Here is a 20,981-nt window from a genome sequence, read left to right on the forward strand (position 1 = left end):
GTATAGAACGGGAGACTACTAAAAGAGATGTCATATCCCCCCCACATACACACAAAGTAATTTTTTTAAATAAAATTGGCTTCTGGCTTGACATTTACATTCTCAGGAGTAAGAAGATGTAAGACCTGGGAATGGAAAATTGACTTTGCTAGACTTTTCCTTTCATGGTTGTTTTGAGAATGAAGTTTCTGTCTGATAATACATGAGTCTGCTCTGAGGGCTGGGAGCAAGATCAGTCATGTCCTCCTTCAATAGGTATTCAATATCAATAGCACATGTGACCTTTTGCAAATGAGACATTTCTGGTTGCTGGTTTGAACACACCTTGACAACAGTCATTCCTTATAGCTCCAACTGCACAAAATATTCATTCAAAACAGTGTCTATTTCTCTAGAAGAATGAGTTTAGATGAGGGAACTTCCATTCAAGAAAAGACAGTAGATAAAGATTAAATCAGTAAATCAATACAGTTAGCCAGCTCTCAGTAACAGGTCCAGGAATCTCAATTGTATGAAAGATAGGGTGCTGTTGAGATCTGTGAAGGGGAAGTCCCTTTAAGTCCAGCAATAGAGCCAACTCTATCCATTGTCACTTCAAACTGGCTCCACCTGCTGGCCTCATTCTGCTCTGGTAAAAGCATCACTTGGGCTGAGTTGGAGGCTGAAGGGAAGAAAGGTATTAATAACTCCAAAGGATGGGAGCTACCACACTTTTTTTTAAGGACTGAAGATGAGAGAACCTGTGAGTTGCTGGGGAAGTGGTTTTGTGTCTTCCTATCTGTTCCCCCAACCTTTATGAAACAGGACTTGACTTTGAGAGTTCAAACGCAAACCCCAAACCTAAGCTCGCATCTGCTTTACTAAAGAATGGAAATCAAACAAGACTGAGAAGGGTTGTTGTTGTGAACCATTACATTTTACACTGCCCAAGAACCAAATGGTGGGGAGTGGACATATATGTGGTCTAAGGCCCCATGCAAAAGTCAAGTGGGAGCTTGAGAGGGGTTTAGCAGTTAAGGTGTTCGCCTGAAAAGCCCAAGGATGCATGCTTGACTCTCCAGATCCCACATAAGCCAGACGCACAGAAGTGAGGCAAGCTCAAGGTCGTACATGCCCACTAGGTGGTACAAGCATCTGGAGTTCGATTGCAACGGCTGAGGCCCTGGCATGCCAGTTCTCTCTCTCTCTCTCTCTCTCTCTCTCTCTCTCTCTCTCTCTCTCCCTCTCTCATAAAAAACAAAGGCCAGTCCATTGGTTTTGCCTCAAAAAAAAAAAAAAAAGTCCAATGGGCCTAGTAAAAAATGTGAAAAAATATAAAAGTGAGGTTTTAAAAATAAGACAACAAACATTGCCTCCGCCCGCCCCCATTAACTGACTGCTGCCCCACAGTGCATGATTCACAATCACCATGGGGTTGACCTGCATCCCCAGTGAGGAGGGTAAGGTACAGGGATGAGGGAAAGAATGGCACCAACATGTGTTGTTTACATACTAAGTATGTCCATATCTAATAAAAATAAATAAATAGAAGACAACACATCATCCCTTCCCACCCTAGCAGAAGGTAAGCAAGGTGGGAAGATAAGACCTCACGGGTGGCTCAAACCTCCAGCTCTGGGAGGTGAACAGCCTAGGAGCTGAGGGAAACTTCACAAAAACCTCAGAAGCATCCAGACTTTTGATCCTGGGCTCGGGGCTGAGCCCAGAAGAAGTCAGCGCACCCGGGTGCAGCTCTGGAAGGGGCCGGGCCGAGCTCCATGTGCACCCCAGTCACTCCAGCTCTGCAGCCATGGCTGCAGGGAGCAGGTGACTGTGTGACTGAAGCAGCGGCCCTTGGTTTCATCTCTACTTGGCGGACGGAATAAAGATCCACAGTTCTTCTGTAAGCCTTCCTGGCCTACTGCCTCTCCCCAGTGCTACTGAGCTCCCTCTCATTTCCTCCCTGCAGAAGTCAGGTGAGGGCCCTCAGATCTGCTCTTCCCACCCCATGCCTCTCTCCTTCCTTACGGTCCCACCATAATGCCTGCTTGTATGTCTCAATCCCACAGACTGGGCTCATCTCTGGGTTGCAGCACATCTAGGAATCTGTGTTTCCTGGGCAGTCTATGGAGGAATGCAGAGATTTCCCCATGGTTTTTACATGAGTTGAATCTGGAAAGTCTCCTGGAGGCTTAGCTGTTAAGGGCTTTTCAGAGGTGATTGGATCGTGAGGGTTCTAAGTTCATCAGTGGGTCAGGAAAGCTGAATGCACTCTTTGCAGATGGGGTCTGGGTAGAAAAAGTAGGCCACTGAGGCTGTGCCCATGGAGGGTAGATATTATATTATCCCTGGACCCTTCTCTCCTCTCCTCTTTCCTTCCTTTCCCTTCCTCTTCCATGCTCCCCTTCCCTGCTCTCTGTCTCTTTTTCTCTCTCTCTTGCCTGCCATGAAGCGACCAGCTCAGCTCCTTATGCTCTGTCACCCACGATGGCCTGTCTCAGTAGAGGCCAGGAAGAATAGGGTCAGCCTGCCATGAACTGAACCCTTTGAAATTGAAACCAAAGTACGCCTTTCCTCCCTGGAGTTGATTTGCTCAGCAATAAAAGCTGGCTACCGTGCCATGTGGGGAATGGGGGCAAGTCCATTCCACATTGGGTCTCGAGAACTGCATTCAAGTGACTGATTATCCGGAAATAGGTGCTGTGTGGTAGTTACTATTGTGTAGCTGTGACCGAAATACCTGGAAGAATGACTTAAAGGAGGAAAGATTCATCTTGACATGGTTTCAGGGGCCCATGTGTGTGAGCAGAAGAGGAGAGCCTTCACCACGTGGTGAATTGGAAGTAAGGTGCCCTGGGACAGGATGCATGCCCAGGAGATGCCCCAGTGACCTGCTCCCTCCAGCTAGGCTCTACTCTAAAACACAGGGCTATCAGCTGAGGAGCGAGTGTTCAAACACATGAGCCTGGAGGGGACACTTCATATTGAAGTCAGAGCAGGTGTGGCCTCAGCCATGTAACTCACACACAGGGCTGGGTTCAGTGCAAGACCTTCGCCACACCTGTATGCCACTGGGTTTTGTTTGCTCTCAGATCGGGCTTAGTGTCACATCACTGGCGGCCCTCTAATTAGGTGGCATTGATTCACGTTAGCAGATTCTCCAGGATTTTCTGGAGAAATGAAGCACGGTAAGGATAACTAACAACCTGTGAGACTGGAAGTGAGGCAGATGAGAGAACGGGCGGCGGCAGGCTCGGCCCGCGGAGGCTAACGCAAGGAGGCCACTTTGAATGCATAGGGAAGATGTGTGAAGAGGGGACACCCTGTGGAACATCCTGAGAATGACACGCACTTAGAAGTGACAGCCGCCCTTGTGTTCCTGCCTGTGAGTGCAGTTCCCTCTCCCGATCTGCCTGGGGGATAAGGCCCAGGCAGGGGTTTCCGCACTCAAGGGGGAGCCACCGGGAAGACTGAAGACATGGCACCTTCCCAATCCCAGCTGCCCTGCCAGACTGAAACTCACCGGCTGCAGAGATTCCTTAGAGGAAAGTGGTGGGTGCGGCACCTCGGAACTGGGGCGATGGGACCAGCTTATGGGATAAATAAGACAAAGATGAGATCAGATTTTGTAGAGAAAGACCTGTAACCTTTAGGGAAAGACGTCCACAGCCCACCTACAACATGTCCTTCCCTTTGTTTTGTCAGCTAAGACGTGGAAGAAAGATGAGCGTGCCCAGCCGTGCGCCTGTGAGCCAGCTTTCTGATGAAAACTAAGCACGAACCACAACATTCCCGTCTACTATTGCAGCCTCACAGACATGCGTCCCGCGGCTTAAGCCTGTCCTTACAGTGTGCCCGCCATCTCTTCTTTTTGAATGACCCGAGCATCCCAGGAATGAGCCCCACCCCTAGAGTTGATTCTTATGTGACTATAAACAGGCTCTGCTCCCCAAACTTCCCATATTTCCTTTGTTTTAGAGGTTTGCTTTAGAAACAACTCAACTGTTCTCCTTACCCGCTGCAGGTAATAAGTCTCTGTCTTGTTGCTCATGCCTTGTTTTTGGTTGTGCCCTCAACAAGCCAAGAGCCCAGCTGGTTATAGAACTGCTTCTGTAGGGATTCCCTCAGACTTGAGGGGGAATGCTGGGATATAGTGGAGGCCAGTGGATGTAGTGGGATGGGACTCGGGGTCACATACATGGCCCGTTGCCACCCACTATGTGTTCACACTCAGCTCCTCCCAGACCAACTTAAAAAACTTTATGGAGCCCAAGAGGGTTTTAGCTTCCAGACAGTACCCTAGAATCCTAATGGGTGGCAGAAAGGGCAGGGTAGGCACCAGATGAAGCACAGCCACCTAGTGTAACAGCAATACCCGGGCAGAGCAGGGGCACTGTTCTTTTGCAGACTGGCCTAGAAGATTCTGTTGCCTCAGCCTCCTGAGTTCTGGGTTACAAGTATACCCTAGCACAGCTGGCTTAAACTGTCCTTAAACCCAGGCTCCTCCCAAATTTGTCATTTCTTTCACTGCTAGTAAGATGGGCACATTCGTGGAGCACAGAACCAACCAGTTTGTTAGCCTCCCACTGTGAGAGCAGCAATAAATAATATTTGGGGGGGGATTTAATAAACATTTCATATTATGCTGGCCTATGAATACAGATTTTCAGGAAGCGAGGCCTTGAGAGGGAAAAGGCAAGGTGATTTAAACGGTTTAGTTTCTGTATAAAATACCCCCTGGCAGTTCTTCTGAACACTATACCGCCTACTAGCCATCCTGGCTGATGGCGAGTTAGTGGCTGCGGACCACTCCCAAGAGTATTGGCTAACTGTGTTTATGGGACTTACAAGACCGTCTCCATAGCACATTACTGTGTTCTACAGGACGTGGTTTATGGGACTCCGTAGATAAAGATATCGGAGCCCAACGAGAGAGCAGAGGCTTGAACTGTGAGTGAGGAACCCACAGGGCCCCTCTCTGGGAAGAATTCTTCATAGTGTCAGATTTGTGCGCCTGGCGGGGACACTGATTCAACTCCAGTGACGTGGCGACAGCCTGGCAGCTCTGTTTGCTGTCACCACTTTAAGGGTGTCTAGACAAATAGGACAGTCTTAATAGAGATCTTTTGTTTTGCATTTGTCCTGTCAGGCCTAAATAGCTGCTCATTTATTTATGTCCAGAGAAGGTCACTGTTCATACGGCCTGCTGTGGCTAAATACTTCTTCCTGACTTGACTCGGATCAAAACAACAGCAATGCCTATACTGTCATTGGGGTGACAAAGTCACTGAGCAGACATCTGAGCACTCAGGAGATGTGGACGGAGGCAATGCAGTGAGTATGGATAGAGGGGACTGGCACTGCACAAACATGCGGCCAACTGGGCAATATGCCAGGCCGAGAAAGAGACGTTCAGGGGCTAATCTGGTGCTGCATTGCTGGGACTGACCAGCACTTGGCTGGGTGTTTATTTTATTTAAGAGAGAGAGAGAGATCTATGGTGTGCCAGGGCCTCAAACATTGCAGTCGAACTGCAGATGCTTGTACCGCCTAGTGCACATGATCAACCTTGTGGTTGCATCACCTTTGTGTGTCTGGCTTATGTGGAATCAGGACAAAGATGAAATATGGGCCCTTAGGCTTTACAAGCAAGTGCCTTAACTGCTAAGCCAACTCTCCAGTCAGGCTGGGTGTTTTTATAAAGGCTGAAGCTTACTTGTATCATAGTCATTGAGGCTGGGGAATCAGAGAGGGAGGAAGGAAGGAAGGAAGGAAGGAAGGAAGGAAGGAAGGAAGGAAGGAAGGAAGGAAGGAAGGAAGGAAGGGGAGAGGGAGGAAGGGAGGGAGGGAGAGAGAGAGAAGGAAAGGGAAGATAGCTCAGGCTGCTATCAGATTTTCAACCATTTCTCATGACGGCTAAGTGAGAGTTTGACTTCTTCCCAGGAATTTCTCATTCATGTTAGAGAGTGTTCCCGGCCCTATGTTCTTGCCACCAGAAAAGCTGTGTGTTCCGAGCTTCCTACAGATGTACCATCTTGAGTGGGAACACCACCATGAGGCCAGAGAAAGTGAAGTAGCTTCCTAGTGTGAACAACTTTCAAAGTACATGTTTATCACCACACTGAGGCATTTCCTATAATTATTGGCCATAGGTGGTGACAGGGAGTAGCTGCAAAGTATGAATGTGTGGGAGGCAGAGAGAGCGGATTGTTCACAAATCATTTTGTCTTGGAGACATGATATATGCCTGGGTGGGAGGGTTAACTGGTACATTTCATTTAATTGTGTACAGGTTACAAGAAAATATGAGGCTGAAAACCCCAAGTGCAGTGGACATATTCAAAAGTTCAGGTTTCTCTGGGCAAAAAGAAAGCTTTCCAAGCATGGAGCCCACTAACTTTTTCAGCCTAAGGTATAAGACCTGTCTGGAGCATCTAATATCCAGACTCCAGAATATTCATCTTCAGAAGTTTGTTTTTGTGTGCACATATATATGTGGTGAGTGAGCATGTGTGTGTGTGTGTGTGTGTGTGTGTGTGTGTGTGTGGTGTGGTGTTCACTTGTGTAGTATGCATTATGTATGTGTTGTGTGCATGTATGGTATTCATGTGTGTATGCATGTGCACGTGTGTGGGTACCCATTTGTGTGTAGGTGTGTGTGCACACACGTATGTCTCCTGAGACCAGAGAACAACCTTGAGTGCCATCATTAGGAATAACCATATATCTCTTTGTGAGACAAGCTCTCTTCTTGGCCTGGAGCTAAACAAATTAGGCTGATCACAGTGAGCTCCAGGAATTGTCCTGTCTGGGCCTCCCCAGACCTTGGATTCTAATGCGTGCAGCCATACCTAGCTTTTTGTTTGTTTGTTTGTTTTGGGTGTTTCAAGGTAGAGCCCAGGCTGGCCTGGAATTCACTATGGAGTCTCAGGATGTCCTTGAACTCATGATGATCCTCCTATCTCTACCTCCCAAGTGCTGGGATTAAAGGCATGAGCCACCTCTCCTGACATACCTAACATTTCATATGGGTGTCAGGGGTCAGAGTCAGACCCTCATGCTTGCAAGGTGACCACTTAACCACGGCATCATCTCGGGAACCAGCTGACCTTGACTTTGAGTTAGCTATTAGGCCGAGTTCTACCTACATTCCACGATACCCAGACCTCAGTGTGTCCACCCTTTAGGAGCTTGTTTTGACTTCAGGGATAGAAAGATCACAAACCTAAGCCCATCAAGGACATCCCTTGCAGTCTGGGCCTCTCTCTGCTCTCCTACATCTCAGGACCCTGGGTGCTTATGTTACTAACAAAATCCAGGCTGATGTTATCACGACACATGGGTCCTGTGGGGAGGTCATCTATGCTGCAGGACTCACCATACACCCGTTTTCATGCTCTTTTGGGGGGAATTCAGGGGCTATGTGATTCTCAGCAAGGGCAAGAACAATTTCGGGTCCTCTGTGGAGAAATCATTGGGAGGTAGTTGGTGTTTGGCATAGCTATTTGGATGATTGTCACAGTTAATCTCCGCCGTCAGCTTGATAGGATCTGGAATCACCACAGAAACAAATCTCTGGGCCTGTCTGTGAGGGAGTTTCTAGATTTGGGTTTTTTGGTAAAGTTTTATTTATTTATTTGAGAGAATCAGAGAGAGAAGGAGGCAGACAGACAGAGAGGATGGGCGTGCCACGCCTCCAGCAAACGAACTCGACACATGCGCCACCTTATGCATCTGGCTTACATGGGTACTGGGGAAGCGAACCTGGGTTCTTTGGCTTTGCAGGCAAACGTCTTAACCACTAAGCCATCCTCCCAGCCCTTAGATTAGGGTTGTTTGTTGGTTGGTTGGTTTTTTTTTTTGTTTTTTTTTTTGTTTTTTTTGAGGTAGGGTCTCACTCTAGCTCAGGATGACCTGAAATTCACTATGTAGTCTCAGGGAAGCCTTGAACTCATGGCAATCCTCCTACCTCTGCCTCCCAAATGCTGGGATTAAAGGTGTGTGCCACCACAACTGGCTAGATTAGATTAGGGGCTTTTGGAGGTGAAAATCCCATCCTAAATGGGGACACGGCCATTCCACGGGCTAGAGTCCTGGACTGAACTAAAAGGAGAAAGCTAGCAGATCATAAGTGTTCACCACTCCCTGTTTCCTGAGTATGACACAGCGTGAACAGTTCTTGCTTCCTGCCCTGGTGGCACTGCCTTCCCTGCTCTGATGACTGCCCTTCCTTAATGTGATGTTGCCAGGGATTTGTCACAGCAGAGACTAATGAAAATAACTGACGCAGTGACAATATGCTAACCATAGTCTTGCCAGCCACAAACAGTCAAATGGCACCTTGGAGGTTTGAATTAGGTGTCCCCATGCACTCATGCCCTCCCATGCAACCTCCATCTCCTTTCTCCTTAACATGGGATGTTGACCCTCCATTATTGTTATAGTTTGGCTCATGTATGTGCTGAAGGTTTTGTCTCCAGCTGGGGATGTCATTGCAAGGTGAATGGACCCATAGATTAATCCATTTAAAAAGCTGAATTGGCCATGAGGAGGTGAGCCTAGTTGGAGAGAGTAGGTGGCACAACTCTAAAGGGTGTATCTCTTGTCCCCAGCCCTTCCTGGTGCCCTTCTCTGTTTCCTGGCTCCCATGAAATGACCATCTTCAATCCCCACATGCTTCCCACCATGATGTTCTGCCTCACGACAGCCTGCAAGCCATGGGGCCAGCCAACGACTGAAACCTGTGAGACAGTGAGCAGAAATAGATCTTTCCTCCTTTAAGTGGTTTTTCTCAGGCATTTTGTCACACTGACAAACAGTGGCTAAAACAATCATGCGTGTGCTGTGCTTTGAAAATGGCTATCCTTGTAGTACAAGCAACGGTGTGTTCTGACGACTGGTGAGAAATAACTCAAGGACTCATATCTGGGGTCAGAGTAGAGAGGGACTTTAGTGTCCTGCCCAGGAGCTGGGGACTTACTCCATAGTCAACCAGGAGTTTTGAAGCAAAAAAAAAAAAAAAAAAAAACCAGCTATATATTGAGAATTTTACAAGAGAGAAGTTTTATTTTCAGAGAAAAAGAAAGTTCATTAAGAAGAAAGACAGAAAAGGAATGGAAAAGATCCCCAAAGGGAGGGATATCTATATTCTTTTAGGAAGGAAAACTACATTTATTCTTCCTTTGATGGACAGAAAAGAGAGGTGCATTCATCTCTGGATAAAAGGAAAATTTGTGTGTATTCAGTCCTACAAAATCATCCAGGTAACACAGTGGGAGCTTGATTACCCATGATTAGTAATTACACATTGCCTGATTGCAGTGGTGTCTTGGCTGGAGTGTATTTATAGGGAAGAGAACAGAATATCCATGTGGCTGCAAACACCTGACGGAGATAAAGCCTGTTTAGCTTTATGCGGCTGCAAAGCCTTCCACACATGCCGTGGCCGCCAAGCTGGATGACGACAGAGGGGGAGGGTCCATGCCGAGGAACGTGAGGCTGTGTGGAGGACAGGAGGGGCCACGCCAGGGCCCAGCAATACCCACTTAGCAGTCCTACCTTGCAGCAAGAAAGTGTGGCTCACTGTCACCACCCTGTCAGGATAGAAGAGATTGCTAACTGGCATTGTCACTCAGATCTCGGCAGGTGTGATGAATGGCTTCTTGTTGTGTTGTGTTTTTCCATTTTACAAGCAGCATGTTTGGGGGCTCTTAGAGTCTGGTCTGTGACCCTGATATGGCAGGTTGGAACTTGGCAAGCAGGTGTTTGACACGGACACAGGCAGGAAGAAGTTTCTTTCCTTTTCCACCTAGCTTTTCGGCTACCTCTCTCCCCACTGCTGGCTCTAGACCTCAGGGGGGCCTTGCCCGCCTGAATGTGAGAGGGAACCCCACTTCTAAGTCAGTCATATGAAATGAAGATTTCTTGCCCATTTTTGGAGCTTTCCTAGTCTAGCATGCCATGTGCTGTCCATCCATTGGTGACAAGGATCAAGCCCTGCCGCTGCTGAGGCACCGCTCCATTTCCAGAGTCTCTGCCTCGGAGCAGGAACTTCCTGATGGTCAGTGATTTGGAGCGGGACGGTCCTACTCAGAGGACATCACGAGGCAGCTCAGCATGAAGTACCTGCTGGCGTCTCTGAGCTCGTCGGTGAACCTGCCGGGCCTGGACCCAGTGATTCCCGGGATTCTTGGCCTCAGTGCAGAGTTCTTCCATGCTAGCATGCTCTTTTGTGTTTTTCATTTTTTCCCATGTTATTTCTCAGACAACAGACTTTCAAATATCAAAGAACTTGCATCACTTTTCCATTTGAAAGCTTTCAATGACTTCTCGACCCTCCCCAAAGCAATCCCACAGTCCTTATCTGGGAGGCGACACGTATCAGGCCGCATCCTCCGTTCTCTCCCCTCACTGTCACAGCTCGGGGCTTTCTTGACAATGAAACATGCTGGCTGGGTCATTCCCACCTGAGGGCCTTTGTACCCATGTCTTCCTGTGTGGACTGTCCCTTTTGTGGGCTACGTGGCCTTTCTTTATTCATTGTTCAGGATTGTTCCCTTGTTCCACCCCCTGGAATGTCTCTTCCACATCCACCCCAGCTCTAATCTCATGCTGTGATATTCCATATTTTGCATTTTCTTATGTTTTCCTTCCTGCCACTGGTAGGATTAGCTCTTCGCATGCAAGGACTTTACCTGTTCTCTACCGTGATGCTTCCAGCACTAGAAAGTACCGTGCCAAGTGGTGGAAATATTTCATTTCGTTTAGAGACAGGATATCACTAAATTTCCTAGGTTGGCCTTGGAGTCACTCTGTAGCTCAGGCAGGCCTTGAATTTGCAGTTCTCTTGAGTCAGCCTGCCAGGTGCCTGGGATGACAACCCAACACAGCTGGTCAGTAAGTGTGTGTGTGTGTGTGTGTGTGTGTGTGTGTGTGTGTGATGTGATATGTGATATGTGTGATGTGTGTGTGTGTGGTGTGTGCATATGTGTGTGAGATGTGTCTGTGTGTGATGTGTATGCATGTGCTCATGTGTGAGTACCAATGCATGCATGTGCACATGTGGAAATCAGAGGACAACTTTGGCTGTCAGTCCTCACCTCTCGCCTTGGTGGAGATAGGGTCCCCTGACGCCCGCCGCTGTGTTTGCCAGGCTAGCTGGCCTCTAAGCCTCTCCTGTGTCCACTCCCACCTCGCCGTGGCAGCACTGAGGTGACAGGAACTCACGCTGCATCGAGCTTTACCTGGGTTCTTGGAATCCAAACGTAGGTCCTCACACTTACGCAGCAAAGACTTTATCCACCAAATCATCTCACGAGCCCCAGTAAGTGGTTTGAATCAGCAAATAACTGGATTTATTTTAAGACTTCATCAAAATTGACTACAATTTGCTTGCTTTGTGGAACCTGATTTACAGCTTCCACAGAGACTTACCTTGTACTCTTCTGAACAAGGACTCTGTGCTTTGCAGTATTTGTGCAGTGGAGGCATCAACACAGCACTGAGGGCCAGAGTCTGCACCCATGAGGAACTGACGCACCCTGGAAGGAACATTGTGCGAGACAAGGTTCCAGGTCATTTGTTACGGAGAATTGATTGGTATTCTAGAAGAGTATGGCTATGAAAGCCCCCCCCGAGCATGCATGAAAGCCCCCCCCCCGGCATGCACTTTCACACATGCCATTGCCCCAGCTCCTGATAAGTGTGGAGTACCCTATCACTTCGCTGGGGTGGTGGTTTGAATATCAAATGTCTCCCATAGCCTCGCGTGTCTGTGATTGAGCCTCGTACTTCATCCCAGCTGGTGGACCCTTGGGAGGCAGAGCCTTGTTGGTGGAGGTGTGCTGCTGGGGGGGGGTCTCGGGTGTTGCCGTCCAGCCCCACTTGCTGACCCTCCCTGCTCCCCTCTGCTGCTGTGGAGCTGTGACTCCTGGCTGTGGGCTCGGCCACGCTTCCCCACCACGATGAAACTGCCTCAGAACTGTGAGCCTGAACTCAGCCCTCCCCACCCACAAGCTTCTAGTTGGTGCTTTTGTGCCGGCAGTGACAAGGTGACTGTCACGGCGAGAAACGTTACACAAATGGGCCTGAAGAGCAAGCGGACGTGCCTCGCCTTGAAGGTCAGCATGGGCTGTGAGAGTGTGAGAAGATTAAGTCACTGTGGATAGGGGTGATGAGGGGGAACCCCGGGCGGGTGTGGGGGAAAGAGACCTGCCGGTGAGTGACGGCCACGCTGGCCAGCCCGGCCGCCAGGCGGTGGGCACTAAGTGCGGATGGGATGGGGAAGCGGGTGCAGCCTGTGGTGGCCTCGTCTTCCTCCCCGCAGGGAACGAGGGAGTGGGCAGCTGAGCAAGGGTCCTCTGCAGGGCAGAAAGCAAGCAGGAAGAGAGGTCAGCTGTGCTTAACCTAGGTTGGTCAGTCTTATCACAAAGACATAGGCCCGAAAGGCACACTGGATCGTGGCAGCGGCCAGTTGTCCCTGAACAAGATGGCCGGCAGCAGGTAGCCAGAGGTGGCACAGACAGTGGAAGCAGAGGAAGGGAAAAGAGACGTGCTGACTGACAAGAGCTGATCGGAAGGCAGGAGAGAGAAAAGCTGTGCCAGAGCTGACCAGCCTTCATGCTTGAGCTTCCAGTACGAGAGAGCTCCCTTTGAAGCGTGGCCTTGCTTTGTAGATCCTATGTATTTTTAAGCACGGAGAAAGGACGGGCTCTGTGAAGTTGGGTTTGAAGAGCCCTCGACGCAGAGCAGCGAGTGCATCACAGAGCCCCCAGGCGGGCACAGAGGGCCTCCAGGGCAGGCCAGCATTGCTTCACTTCAAGTACCCACTCGGCATCAGCAGCGCTTCCAAACACCGTGCCCAGAGCTGGGAGCAAAACGGCAAGACCGCTTGCCCGCCACTCACCCATGGCTCGGCAGATGCCAGCCTGCCTAGTGTGGGTGGACCTGCGAGGGGGCTGCGCAGCATGGTGCACGGGAGCTGCACCATGCCAGCACTGCACCCAGGAGACGCTTTCTTTCACACGTTCCTGACGACACTGAGTTATCCAAGCACCCAAAGTTCAGTACCCAGAAGCAATTATGGCTTCATCTTATAGCCGTGTTTCTCTCTCCTTCCTGCCCCTCTCTCTCCCTCCCTCCCTCCTCTCTCTGTCTCTCATTTGAAGTGCTGGGGATGGAGCCGGTGGCCTTGGGATGCCAGACAAGTGCCCTTCTGCTGAGCTGCACTCTGATCCTATTTCATTCCACTATTTTTTTTTTTTTTTTGGTTTGTTTTTCGAGGTAGGGTCTCACTCTGGCTCGGGCTGACCTGAAATTCACTATGGAGTACCAGGGTGGCCTCAAACTCTCAGTGATTCTCCTACTTCTGCCTCCTTCCCGAGTGCTGGGATTAAAGGTGTGTGCCACCACGCCCAGCTCATTCCACATTTTAATTGCACAAGTAAAATGTAAACATGTGCACTTCATAAAAGATTCACTGAAAACAAATACATATAAAATAAATAGCAAAAGTCCCCTTGATCCCACTAATCAAACTCTACTCCTTCTCAAAACAAAATAAAATAATCATGACGATTAGTCCTGGTGGTGTAGGTTGGGCACTGCAGGCACTCAGGAGGCAGAAGCAGATTGTAAGCTTAAGGGCTTCCTGGAATACTGAGAATGTTAACAACAAGCTTGGGCAACTTAACAAGGCGTTGTCTCAAAAACGAAAAGGGAAAGGGGCCGGGGGTGTGGCTTAGTGGTGGAGCACTGACCTTGCCTGTTTGCGGCCCTTGGTTCAATCCAAACTACTGCAAAAACAAGCAAGCAAAACACCCACACATTGCATGACCTTTGTCTATCCAGACAATGTGGATTCCTGGGTGTGTTCATATTCCAGTGAAATTCTTCCCTCGACCTGACATGGCAAATTGCTTATGTCACTCCTGTCTTATGTTCCCGAATCTGTGTCTGTCGGAAAGTGGCGTTTGCACCCCGTAGGGTGCCAGGGCCATGCGTGGTCTATCCTGCCTCTCTGGGTACTGCTCATTTATGATGGGTGGGCCACAGTTTCCTGATTTGTGAAAACTTTGCCAGGCTTGCATGTGAACTTACCATGAGCTAATGTATTTGTCAGCCCCTGTGACCTGGAAGAGCCAAGCCCCACGGTTTTCAGAGACACGAAAGACATTGGATTATGATTCTCCACAGCCTGACTCCCCTCACCATCTCTATGCTGGCACATAAATCAGAGAGTACCAGGCTTTCTCTGATTTTGTTTTGAGCTTATCTATTTGCAAACAACTATCCTGAAAAAATATATACACATATATCCTGCACAAATACAGAGAGAGAGAGAGGGAGAAAGAGACTTATTGGCCAGGTGTGGTAGCACAGGTCTATAATCCCAGCTGACTGGGAGGCTAAAGCCTGCCTGGGATGTAGAGTGAGTTCAGGGTCAACATGGGCATCTTAGTGAAGTCCTGTCTGAAAATAAAAACTAAAAGAGAGCTGAGGATGTGGCTTAGTGGCAGAGTACTTGCTTAGCAGGTTCAAGACCCTGAGTTCAGGGTTGGAGAGATGGCTTAGCAGTTAAGCGCTGCCTGTGAAGCCTAAGGACCCCAGTTCGAGGCTGGATTTCCCAGGACCCACGTTAGCCAGATGCACAAGGGGCGCACGCCTCTGGAGTTCATTCGCAGTGGCTGGAGGCCCTGGCGCGCCCATTCTCTACCTCTCTCTCTCTGCCTCTTTCTCTCTCTGCCTGTTGCTCTCAAATAAATAAATAAAAACAAACAAACAAACAAAAGACCCTGAGTTCAATCCCCTGCACACTAACAGAACAAAGGGAAACCCCACTACAATGAGATGTTGGAACTATGAAAAACACTCTGCATATGGAGAAGTGTACAGAACGCCAGCCAGAGAGCCCAACCGCATTGTTTTGTGCCCTGATGTCTCTACTTTGGAGCTGTACCTCTGCACCAATGCTCTCTGCTTACTGTCGGGCATTTCATGGGCAGAGGCAAGCCCTGTTGTTTCTTAGAAGCTGGGCCTGATGGTACAGATCTGTAATCCCAGCTAGGGCAACCTGGACTCTAGTCCTAGTTCAAAGCTGTGACCACATACCTGTGAAAAAGCAGTTTAGGGTTGGAGAGATAGCTTTGTGGTTAAGGCACTTGCCTGAGAAGCCTAAGGACCCAGGTTTGATTCTCCATGTCCCACATAAGCCAGATGCATATGGTGGCCATGCATCTGGAGTTTGTTTGCGGTGGCTAGAGGCCCTGGTGCTCCCATTCTCTCTCTCTGTCTCTGAAAAATAAGTAAAATAAAATAATAAATCTTTTAAAAAAAGAAGCAGTTTAAGGAAGTGTTTATTTTGGTTTATAGTCCCAGGAAACGGAGCTCATCCTGACGGGGAAGGCATGGTGGTAGAAGCTGGAGGTAACTGGTCACGTGGCACCCACAGTCAGGAAGCAGGAATTGAACAGGAAGTGCGACCGTCTATAAAACCTCAAGCCCACCCCCAGTGACACCCTTCCTCCAGTAAGGACCCACTGTCCTACAGTCCCATAACTTTACCAAACAGCACCTCCAGCTGGGGGTCAGGGGGGCGTTTTACATTCAAACCACAACAGCCAGCCTGGGCACCTTTTTGAGACCCTACCTCAAAATGAAAAGGGAAAAGAGGCCTGGGCATGTAGCTCAGCACGCGCAAGATGCCCTGGCCTCAATACCTAGGACCGCTCCTCCTGGCCAAAGCACTTAAAGTCCCATCATTTATGCAGAGCCAGCTCTTTCCTGGGACCAGATCCTTGGGAGGGTCGCCTGGAGAAGCTGGTGTCTGCTGAGATGACTGGGAGGTCTGTCTTCCCCTCTGTCCCCTTCCCAGCCCAGCATCCTCCACCCAGCTCAAAGTGACAAGTGGTCCAGCAGAGGCAGATGGGAAACATTAGCATCTTAACAGGCTCTGGGCAGAAACAAAGAGACCAGTCACTCTCTACATCTTGTCCTGTGCACATGGTGACAAATTGATCGAAATGGGCTGGGGCATGTACAAAATGCTGAAGCCATGCTGCAGGGGAGGGACATCTGCAGCTGTGGAGGGTTTTGACCAGACATAGACACGCTGGCCAAGGACTGTTCTTACTCCTTGTCTACGACTGGACCACCCAGGAGGCTGGCTGGCTCTCAGAGCTCCTGGGAACCATGACCTGCAACTGCTGTGCACACAGGAGTCGGGGCAGACTTCCTGGGCACTCGTGCAAAGTGGAAACCTTCGTCGCGAGAACTGGTTCACTGGCAGAGAGAGCCCACGGTGACCTCTGGGCCATTGTGGACTTTCTCTGTTTCCAGGAGTCGCTTCAATTTCAAGAGACTCCGAGAAGCCTGCTATCCTGCAGACAGCTATGGTATCCATTCGACTGCTCCACCTCCATTCCTGAAGGGAGACCTGCCGAAGGACATTCGGCCTCCCTGTCCAGCTGCAACCGAGGAAATGGATTGGCTTTTTCAATCCTCTGACTCGCACACGCCACACAGTGAATTACTTGAAGCCGGCTTCAGTTGGCAAGCGCACCCTCGGGCGCACAGCAGTTTCTAAAGCGGGCCAGAGAAGCCATCTTGGAGACCCCAGGCAGTTCCCACATGACACCTGGTTGTTTCTGTAAATGGCACACAGTTAGTGGTTTCCATAGAAACAGTATGTGATTGATGGTTCATTTCCTGGCTGGAGGCTATGTGGTAGTGGTCAAACGACCTTGGTTTCCAAACCCCCATGCCTTATCTGAATTGCACAGCATTATCAGAGCCAAAAGACGGATGGGTGTCAAAAAAGCTTGCTGGCTGTATCGGTTACTTTCGTTATTGCTGTGACCTGACCAGAATCAACTTAAGGAAGGGAGGGAATACAGTCCATTGGGGTGGAGAAGACATGGAGGTGGCCGCATAAGGCAGCTGGTCAGGCAGCGTCCAGTCAGCAAGCAAAGACGGAAGAGCGCTGATGCTCAGCTCACTTTCTCCTTTGTTCCTTTTCGTTCGGCTTGAGACTCCGGCCATGGGGTGGTGCCCTCTGCACTCAGGGTGTGCCCTCCCTAAACCTCTCTGGAAATGCCCGCACACACATGCCCAGAGGTGTGTCACCTAGGAGATGTCAGATCCACTCAGGTTGTCTATCAAGATGAACCACCATGTCATCGGGGTTGGAATGGCGCCCAGGACAATGACAGAAGAAAAATTTGTCTCAAGAGGGCCGGGATGCAGGCAATGGCTTGAAATGGCGAGAGAGACCTCAGGTTCCCACACTTACTGTGTCTATCCTTGTTGACCTGCATTGACACACCTGCACATCTGTGCATATATGTGTGCATCGTTCCACACACACACACGCTCTGTGGACAGGAAAGCAAAAAGAAGGGATATGATGGAGAGTGGAATCTCAAAGCAGAAAGTGGGGGAGGGAGGGAATTATCATGGGTTATTGTCTATAATTATGGAAGTTGTCAATTAAAAAATTAAAAAAAGGAAGAAAGAAAGAAAGAAAGAAAGAAAGAAAGAAAGAAAGAAAGAAAGAAAGAGAGAGAAGAAAGAACCTGCTGAGCTGCCACAGTCCTCATTGTGTGACTGGTCACAACACTGTGGTTGTTTGTCACTTTGTCACTACACTTAGCACTTTGCACCCAACCTTCCCCGGTGTGAACTTCTCCTGGCTGACTCCAGCCTTCGTTCCTAATGGGTTTGAATCCTTGATGTCTTTTAGGTTGCAATTGTTGTACCATTAATTTTCTTTTCTTTTCTGTTTTTTTTTTTTTTTTTGCATGTGCCTATGTATGTGTGGTCTGTGTGGGTAAGCCTGTTCATATGTGTGCAGGTGCACATGTGTGGGGGCAGGTGTGCACGTGTGTGTACACGCATGTGGAGGCCAGAGGGCGATCTTGGATGTAGATTCTCAGGAACGTCGTCCACCACCTTCGAGACAAGGTCTTTCTTTGGCCTGGAGTTCACCAAATAGGCTAGGCTGGCCGGGCAACGAACCCCAGGGGTTCTCCTGTCCTTCCCTTCCTAGGGCTGGGGTTACAGGCACACACACACCACATGTGTCATTTTAAATTTTACTACTTGACATGAAATTACTCCCATCAAGTCTCAGCCAGCACGACTGATGGTCACCAAGGTCACCAAAGAGCAGGGCTTGCCTAAAACCAGCTAGTGTGGCTGTGTGAGGGGAGTTGAACTTCAAAAGATTTAGGAGTTTGTCAGGTGGGAAAAAGAGAGCCATGGGGTTGGGATAGATCAAAGAACGTATTTACGTATTTACGGTGATGAGCTGTGAGCACCACAGTGAGCGAGGAGGGAAAGCTGTGTGAAAGGGGCAGGAATGTGAGTAAGCGCCCAGCGAGGGACCCTCAGTGGAGAGGAGTGATGTGAGTCCCCGTGTTACACTCCCGCAGATTGCTCGGGTTAGTGTGTCACGTCAGTACAGGTGAGGACCTCTTATCTGGGTTTCTGGAACTAGAGGTGTTTTGGACTTCAGACTTTAGCTAGAGCGTTTTGGAATATTTGAAGATGCATAATAAGTGAGGTATTTTGATTTTAAGTCAAAATAAAAGCTTCATGTATGTTTCGCACACACCTTATATACCAAGGCTGAATGTAACTTGATGCAGTATTTTAGTGCATGTTGGGGGGAGGGTTGCAGGTGTATGTGCATATATAGGGTGCATGTGTGGGTGTACTGGCCATATATATGAGGATGCACATGTGTATGAAGTCTGCACATGTGAAAGCCAGAAGTCAATATCGGGGTCATCCTGGGTCACTCTCCACCTTATTCTTTGAAAAAGGTTCTCTCTGAACCTAGAACTCACCATTTAGCTAGACCAGCTAGCCAGCAAACCCTAGGGATCTTCCTGTCTGTATCTCCCCAGCACTGGGATTATAAACTCATGGTGCCGCAACTGGCATTTCACATGAGCACTGGAGATTTAAACCCGGATCCTCATGCTTGCACGGCAAACCCTTTACCCCCTGAGCCTCTCCCCAGCCCATGCACCTTGTTTGGACTACAGCCTGTCACATGGGTCTGAACTCGATTACACGCTAAAGTAATATGTCAACTTAAGAAACATGCGTGTTTCTATGCTCTGAGTGCATATGTCTTCTCTGTGAGGACTGAATATGCACTTAGCATGGTTCCTGTCACACGGGAACGCAGAACATAAATTCTGGTCATTTTCCTGCCCCCAGGAGAATACTTGTAACACCTCTCTGGAGCTCTCTGTCTGGGGTTTGTTTTGGTTTTTAAGATAGGGCCTACCTTTATCCCTGGCTGACATGGCACTCACACTGTAGTCCAGGCTGACTTGGAACTCGTGGTGATCCTTCCACCTCAGCCTGCTGAGCACGGGGGTTAGAGGCGTGCAGCACCATGCCCAGCTTTCCTCTGAATCCTTCTGTGCCTTAGAATTCCTACATGTTATGGCTGGGGTTGGAAGCACTGGGGAAAAAACTAGCAAGCAGGTCATGACACATTCTCCTCCCACATCATCAAGACATGAGGCATGCTAGGAGGCTCCTAGGTCAGATAAGAGCTGGAAGGAAAATGAAAAATGCATTAACCGTGGGAAAAACATTTGATTTTTGCTATAGCAATACCCAGATAAATTAAAAATAGTCAAATGGATTTTCTGACTCAGATTCAAAGGAGCTTGAAGTCTGGGTTGAGGACCCTGTTGTGCCCACAGAGAGGAAAGACACTGACTGTCACTCATAGCCCAATGCCTTTAAGAGGAGCAGGTGGCAGCTGTGCCCCCCATGATGCTGTGAGAGCTCCCGGAGGCGGCCCTAGACCACTGTCAGTTGTCACATAGGACAAACTTACTTTCCCACCATTCACATGGTAGGAAAAGCAAAACCTCCAATTCTGTTCTCTGGAGCTCTCCCGGAAGGGATGCTCTGCCCTGATGGACATTGGATTGCAAAGCCAAGTCTGCCTTTGCACACTGAGGGTGTGAGAACAAGGCCCCACTCTGTGTGTGAAGTGGGTGCCTGGCTCCTCCGTCTGAAGAAACCAAAAACAAAACTGGGAAATACTCCCTGAACTATCTGAGTGAGAAAGAGATGGAAAGTTGTTACCACAGGACCCAGCCTTGTACTATCTGAGCCTCTTAGTCTGTGACGGGTTGGCAGTGTTTCCTGCACAGGGGAGAGCACTGAAGGGGGCCGAGCTGGGCTTTGTCCCAGTGTCCCAGTGTCCCAGAAGTGAGGGTCAAACTGGGGTGACCCAGGCTGTGCCTCCTGCCTGCACAGTCACAGCTCCAGTCTCTGTGTCCCCGTCACTGTCCTTCTGCACTGACGGGACCCTACCCAGCAACAGAGTCCAGCTGCCAGGCAGCTGCCGACGCTCCACAGGAAGACGCCAAACCACAGCGGCTGAAGTCAGAACCTCTGGAGCGCATTTGGCCAGAATCCCGCACAGATGGCCAATCAAGCTCATTTATCGACTTGTCACTTAAACAGAGGACCCCCAAGGCACACAGAGGAAAAGTGAACAGAGCAGACCGTGGGAAAGTGCTCTGACGCCAGCACCCTCCGCCTATCACAGTGATTGACGCCGTGAAGTTCAGTGCTGCTCTTCACGTATGTCCAAATGCATTGTGGGAAGAGCCGCCACATACACGTGTAAGATTAGGCTCACTAAAAGTAGATAGATGTTGGTGAGGCAGGCAAATGTGATAAACGTAGAACTGCAGGCAAAACTTAGGATCTATCTAGTCTTCTGGTCCATCTGTGCGAGACAGCAGAAAGGGGAAAGGCTGTCCCTGGCCCTCTGGTCTACCTGTGAGAGAGACCTGTCCCTCAGTGGGTGACAAATAAAGGAGCAGGCTTTGTCACTCTATGTGCCCCACTCTTAGCCCCTCCCAATGCCTCGCCAGTGTGGCCCTGGCAATTCTCGTTCATTATTATTCATCAGAAAAAAAAAAATCTGAGCATCTGCCTTCAACCACAGCTACATCTGACCTTGA

General features: G+C 49.2%; 1 protein-coding gene and 1 pseudogene across 1 annotated transcript in view; one reads left to right on the forward strand and one right to left on the reverse strand.

The window, feature by feature from the left end:
• The window catches only part of LOC105944086, a 79,323-nt pseudogene extending 66,356 nt beyond the window's left edge, over window positions 1-12,967 (reverse strand).
• The window catches only part of Slc35f3 (solute carrier family 35 member F3), a 256,842-nt gene that overhangs the window by 89,842 nt on the left and 146,019 nt on the right, over window positions 1-20,981 (forward strand). The gene's annotated exons all lie outside the window — the stretch shown is intronic.

Source organism: Jaculus jaculus, chromosome 5 (assembly GCF_020740685.1).
Source record: "Jaculus jaculus isolate mJacJac1 chromosome 5, mJacJac1.mat.Y.cur, whole genome shotgun sequence".
In the NCBI taxonomy this organism is placed as follows: domain Eukaryota; kingdom Metazoa; phylum Chordata; class Mammalia; order Rodentia; family Dipodidae; genus Jaculus; species Jaculus jaculus.